The following is a 6,915-nucleotide window of genomic DNA, read 5'->3' on the forward strand; positions in this document are numbered from 1 at the left end:
TTTTAATTTTATTCTTAAACCATGCTATCTAAAAAGTGTATGGTCTTTGCCAAAATAAGTTCAAAAAATATTTCTAAAAAAGAACAACTTAAAAAAGCAATGTTGAAAATATAAGTAAGAAAAAAAACATGGACATACGCGGTCTCATCTAACAATACGTGGGGTTCTCAGAAGTTTGCCCTATTGCGCTATAACGGTCAGTATAACATTTTCATAGAAACAAATAAAATTTAATCAAATGTTACTGCATACATCTCACAAAATTTACCGAACATATACCGTAGGTGCATTGATCGTGTAATCAGTATGCAATTGACAGGTTAATAAAATTAAACCATACTAACCTTCAAACACAAAATAAATACTCACAAATAGTTGTAGCAAACCAAATATTTCAGTTGTACAAGTGACTGTGTCTTATAATGAATCTATATATGAGCCTCGTCACGACAAAACCAACATAGTGCGTTTGCGACCAGCATGGATCCAGACCAGCCTGCGCATCCGCGCAGTCTGATCAGGATCCATGCTGTTCGCTATCAGTTTCTCTACTTGTATAAGGGTTGGTAAGCGAACAGCATGGATCCTGATCAGACTGCGCGGATGCTGGTCGCAAACGCACTATGTTGGTTTTGTCGTGACGCGGCTCATATATTTAGTAAAATTTTTTATCTTTTTTTCCTTTTTTAAAATCTATTGAAGAAAGGGCCCCAAAAAGGGCCCAAACCCTTTTTTTTTTTCCGTTCTTCCCTTTTTCACTGTGCTGTCCTTTTCTCATCTTTTGAATATAAAAGCCCTTTTGGGTTTTTTTAATTTTTACTTCTAAATTTTAAAATTTTTTTTTTTAAATTTTTAATTTTTTTTTCCACTTTTTTAAAAAAAAAACCCAACTGCATTTCTAGTTTATTTTTTTTTTTAAAAAAAAGGGATGTTACATTTAAAAAAAAAACAAATTTTTAAAACACAGCGGAAATTTGGAAATTAAAATTTGAAAAATGGATCAAAAATATAAAGCACTTTCCCTTTCATTAAATTTCCCGGGTTAAAAACTTTTCCTGAATGTTTTGTCGTTTTCCCCAAAACTTAACATAACTGCATATCAACCTGTGTACAAAAATATTCTATCTCATGCATCTGAAACAAAACTGGTCAAAACATAAAACTCTCAAACGTTATGGTACGAGTATCTAAATACACGAAACGACACTGACAAAGACGCTCTGCCTTTTTGCGCTATCAAGGCACATGAAAATATGACGTTTTACTTTGTGTTTTTCATTTATTAGGCAACAGTCTGCTTTACCTATTTTTTCGCATTGTTATTAATTTTTATGTAAACATAGGCTCAAGTTATTCTCCTGAGACAGTACCTTAGCAAAAATGCCCCCAGGTTAATATTTGAAAACAACGTGTGAAATATATCTCCAATATTTAATGCATATAGAACGTTTTTGAAACGTTTATGTTTTGCAAAATTAAAATAATTCTGTTATATATATAGAATGAAAAGTTGAAAAAAACTTTAAACTCAAAATTTTCCTAAAAGTTATATATTATCTTTTTTAAATTTCATAGCGGACTTAAAAAGACGTATCCTAATAGCCCGCTTGGTTTGCATAACTATTGTTGTATATAAACCAATTCAAGACATATCTGTGAAAATTAGCCTCCTTATCAATAAAATAAGGTAATGGCATATTTTTAAGTCTGCCCTTTAATAAAAGGGCGGACAACTCTTTGTCCCTTTCTCGTAAGAGAAGGGGAATCTTGTGATGCGTGTATGTGGTCGCACGGTCACTTTCTTTCAAACATGTCCTCGATGCATGTATGTGGTCGCATGGTCGAAAATCTCTAATATAATGACAACGTTAACAAAGGCGTTTTGGTCCAGATTTTAAAATCCTAAGTAGGAGAAATAAAATATTATTAGGAGTTGAGAAATAAAATCTTATTTAGGAGGAGCTTCAAAAGACTAAATACAGAGAAAAACGTTCTTAAAACTTTTTACATGCAAATCCTGCAAAGTTCTTTTGAACTCTTACAGCATTTGCAATGTTATCAGGGGAGGTCACTCTAATCAACTCTTTTTTTAGTGCAACAGTTATCTCCCTTTTATTCATTACGCCATTTGCAATGACATCAGAGGAGGTCACTCTAAACAACCATTTTTTTGCGCAACAGTTACCTCCCTTTTGAACCCTTACGCCATTTGCAATGTTTTCAGGGGAGGTAACCAACTCTTTTTTAAACGAACGCAGCAGTAACCTCCCTTTTTGAACCATAACCCCATTTGCAATGTTTTCAGGGGAGGTCACTCTAATCGACTCTTTTTAGTGCAACAGTTACCTCCCTTTGAACCTTCACACCATTTGCAATGTTTTCAGGGGAAATCATTCTAACAAACTCTGTTTTTAAACGAACGCAACAGTAACCTCCCATTAGAAACCTTACGCCATTTGCAATGTTATCAGGAGAAGTTACTCTAATCGACTCTTTTTTATGTGTAACAGTTACCTCCCTTTGAACCTTCACACCATTTGCAATGTTTTCAGGGGAGGTCATTCTAACAAACTCTTTTTTTAACGAACGCAACAGTTACATCCCTTTAGGACCCTTAAGTCATTTGCAATGTTATTAAAGGAGGTAACTCTAACCGACTCTTTTTTAACACAACAGATACCTCCCTTTTGAACCATTACGCCATTTGCAATGTTATAAGGGGAGGTCACACTAATCGACTCTTTTGTAGTGCAACAGTAACCTCCCTTTGAACCCTCACCATTTGCAATGTTTTCAGGGGAGGTCATTCTAACACTCTCTTTTTTAACGAATGCAACAGTAACCTCCCTTTTGAACCCTTACTCCATTTGCAATGTTTGCAGGTGAGGTCATTCTAACACTTTTTTTAACGAATGCAACATTAACCTTCCTTTTGAACCCATTACTCTTGTTTCAATGTTTTCAGGGGAGGTCAATCTAATGTACTTTTTAAGCACAACATTCACCTCCCTTTTGAACCCTTACTCCATTTGCAATGTTTTCAGATGAGACCACTCTAACCGACTCGATTTTTAGCGCAGTCTGGAAACGAAATATCTACATTCATAAGCTCTTTGACTATCACTATGCTTAAAGTTTATATAAGATTTTTTATAATATTGCTACAAAGTATCATTGTATATATAAAATAAACACGTTCTGACTCGCACAAAGTGGATGTGTCATGTTTAAACACTATAGGTGGGCACAATATTAATATATAGAGTCATTAAAAAACTGGCAGTTTTTTTTTAAGAAAGGACCAACTTGACTTGTCGTATTAGAAAACATAGTTTATTAATTCTTTTATTCAAATTAGACAAATTCAATAATTTTTTTATTGGTTTCAATAAATTTCTGGGATTATAATATTTTACTCAAGGATGACCTAAGTACATCTTTAAATTTCAGATAGTTAAGTTCAGTTTAACCATGCCTTTTCTTACACATTATAGATTCTATATTGTCATGTATCCTACAGATTATTTATCGCTTTTTTAACGATCGAGTTATAGATTTTGTCAAATATTAGTGAAAAAACACCACTTTCAACTTCGTCCACTTTCCCGTTTACTCATGTGCATGAAAAAACCGAAAAGCACACAAGAAAACGAACTTATATACAAAGATGAAAATTTTTATGTATTTTACATATTTATGAAGTATTTATTCAACCCCTAACGATTGAATGGTTTGTTTATAATAAATGTTTGCCAGAGTATTTTAGAAAAGAAGGCTATCTTTCGGTTCTTTTTAGGTTAGGTTTCTTTCGTTATTTCCAAACGTGTTGCAAATCCGTTGATTCTGGTATTTCGTATCAACAAAACGTTTTCATTTATAAACTTTCAATTCAAATTTCGATTGCATTACACTTCGATAACTTAAATGTTTTTCTTTGAGCTAAATCGACATTCACAATTATAGAAAGTAAAGAATTTCATGACGGTAAAAATGAACTGAGTACGAAAAAATTGAGTACGAAATAAATTGTTTTGTTTGTAGTTCTTATTTACTTCTTTGCTTTTAAAGGATTTACTTCAGACTTAAGATTTTATTTCTATTAAAATACTTTGTATTTGCCAAAATATGCACATGATTTTAGTATTTCAAAAATTTAAACGTAAAATTCAATACTAGGCTCAACATCATATTTTTTATGATTCTTTTTCCATGTTTTCTAAGATACGATATGCAAATAATCAGTTTTAATTCGGCCGAGTATCTTTTTCAAAGATACTTCTTGTTTTGGTTATTTTTGTTGTTGTTGTTTTTCATCGACTACAAAAAGAATGTACTTTGACCTATGGTATCGACCTGCCAGATTAATTCACGTGATATCCTAGCAGCTGAATTAAAGAGAATATGATGCGCAGTCCTCGTTGATATCTCTGGGCCTCTGTTGACTTGAATTATGTGTTTGTAAACTGTAACAGTATTTATTTGTTTGTTTGTTTGTTTGTTTGTTTGTGTTTTTAATGCAAAAAAATGTGAATAATAATAATAACCTTCTTTATTACATGCTATGGATAGATTCGTATCGGGTTCGTATTGGTAAATTCGTATTGTTTGTTTGTGTTTTAATGCAAAAAGGTGAATAATATTAATTTTCTCTACATTTTTGTATTTTCTGATCGCAAGATCAGTAAATACATAGCTAACATCCACGGTCTAACACAAAATTTCCTCACAGACCTAACAACGCAAAGTAGTTCTCACTCAAAACTGCTTAAAAACCAGCAATTTAAAAGAAAGAATTATTTTTGATGTAGGCATTAAACGAATTACAGTGCATTTAAAGAATTAGTCAATAGAAATATGAGGTTACAATCACAAATTTCGCGGATGAATATCTTTTTTACCCAATGAAAAATGTTCGGCTATTTCCGTAAAGCTTAATCAATGAAAATGCTTTTTTTTAACTATGTCGATTACCGAATACTCCAGAGCGTAGTACACAAATAAATCTGACTGTCGAGTAATGGAATATATACATGTCGGACTGTTTTGGCGAGAAGATTTTCGCTAAATTATTTTCATCAGTGTTTAACAACAGGTTTATCGTGAACAAAATACCTCGAAATTAATAAGGATTACAAATACGAAATGTAAATTCTCAATTTTAGAATTACAATATATTTGTTTTTATTCACGCTACATACGTATTACTTCACTGTGGTGCAGAGGTAGCGCGCTCGTTTAGGGTGTGAGAGGCCTAAGGTTAAAATCCTTGTCGAGGCAACATTTTTTTGAAGTGTTTTTTTTTTAAGGAAGTAGCCACGATATGCAAGGATAAAGTGTGGCTGTAATAAAAAATGAAAAATGATTTTTGATGCACCTCTAGGCATGCAAAATTCCATATGTATCAATCACAAACTGTTAAACGCAGTCGCTGCGTAAGATGAATAATAGTATATAAAAATAAACTTATACAGGACAGATCAGAAAATATCACAGAGCATGCAGCCCTTTGATTTAATATTCGTATTGTGCTCATCTTTGTAAAATGTGTCCCACTTGTGTCAAATGTCTAGAAGTTTGTACTCTATCAGAATAAATTATAACCACTTAAATCTATAATCGATATTGATAAATCTAAACCGAGTGAAACTACGTCATTTGATATAAAGTATATTACCACAATCTACAAGGTTTCAAATTATTTATCACTTTACCATTTTACAATATCTTAGATATTAAAACTTAATATACGCAAAATGCATTTTTTATCTATCAAGATAATGGTCCTTTGATTTTAAAACAACAATAATTCAATCATAATACAAATATGATAGTTAAAGTTTCGCGAAACAATTTAAAAATCGCGATAAACCGATTCGTAGTGTTAATTGCAAGTTGTTTGAAAATTGTATAGACGGTTTCTCCTTTGAATCTTATCTTGGAATGATCTTATCTTTGAAAATATTTGGCTCTAAAGGAATCTTTAAATATCAGCCTCAAGGGTGAGGCAAAGTCATTTATACTACCCATTTATAAAAGTCATAAAGATTTTCTTGCTCGATATCTCACGCCATTTTTATGGGAGTCGGTATGAGAAAGTCAAACAAGTTTGGTGTTGTATCCATTTAACAACAAAGGATTTTCACTAGCAAGGGAGTGGATTTATAAAAACATGTGGGTTAAAAGTCAATATGTACTCGTTTGCAATGTATGAACGTTACATTTCATATGATTTTTATTCATTTTTGTGTGTTTTTTCTCTCCCAAAGCTACTATGTACCTTCACGTAAAAATTGCGCGGAGAATATTCGCGTCTCGAACTTTTGTCTTAGAAAACATAGCAAAAATGACAACATTGTAAAATATTATAACATGTAAAATCAACATTTTAATCAGGACAAAAACATGTCATATATGACAATATAACAGATATTAATATAACATATATATGACAATATAAATATATAAATAATTTGCTATCTGTTGCAAAAGGTGAAAAAGAACTTAATCAAAAATTCTTGACAGTTGGTATGTGAGTTTAGGTCTTTATGCAACTAAGATACCAGTGTAAGATTGTTACAATACGGTGTAAGATTGTTACAATACGGTGTAAGATTGTAACAATACGGTGTAAGATTGTTACAATACGCATAAGCATTAAACAAATTACATTTTTACAGTCAAGAATGCTGTGAGAAAATTACAATTATTTAACATTTTCTGAAGAAATCAAACTGTGATAAAACGAAAAATGTTTCTTGTAAAATATTTAAGTTTTAGAAAAACTGTTTAAGGGGTTCATGAACGGTTTTTGTATTTTCTGATCGCAAGATCAGTAAATACAAAGCTAACACCCACGGTCTAACACAAAATTTCCTAACAGACCTAACAACGCAAAGTAGTTCTCACTCAAAACTG

General features: G+C 31.9%; 1 long non-coding RNA gene across 1 annotated transcript; it reads left to right on the forward strand.

The window, feature by feature from the left end:
- The first annotated feature begins 1,664 nt into the window (after nucleotides 1–1,664).
- Nucleotides 1,665–2,521, forward strand: LOC132736325 (uncharacterized). The gene is made up of 2 exons (XR_009626566.1): nucleotides 1,665–2,067; nucleotides 2,311–2,521. It is a non-coding gene; the product is annotated as an uncharacterized LOC132736325 (long non-coding RNA).
- Nucleotides 2,522–6,915: the final 4,394 nt, after the last annotated feature.

Source organism: Ruditapes philippinarum, unplaced genomic scaffold (assembly GCF_026571515.1).
Source record: "Ruditapes philippinarum isolate M1 unplaced genomic scaffold, ASM2657151v2 ctg2998_1_1_1_1, whole genome shotgun sequence".
NCBI lineage: Eukaryota > Metazoa > Mollusca > Bivalvia > Venerida > Veneridae > Ruditapes > Ruditapes philippinarum.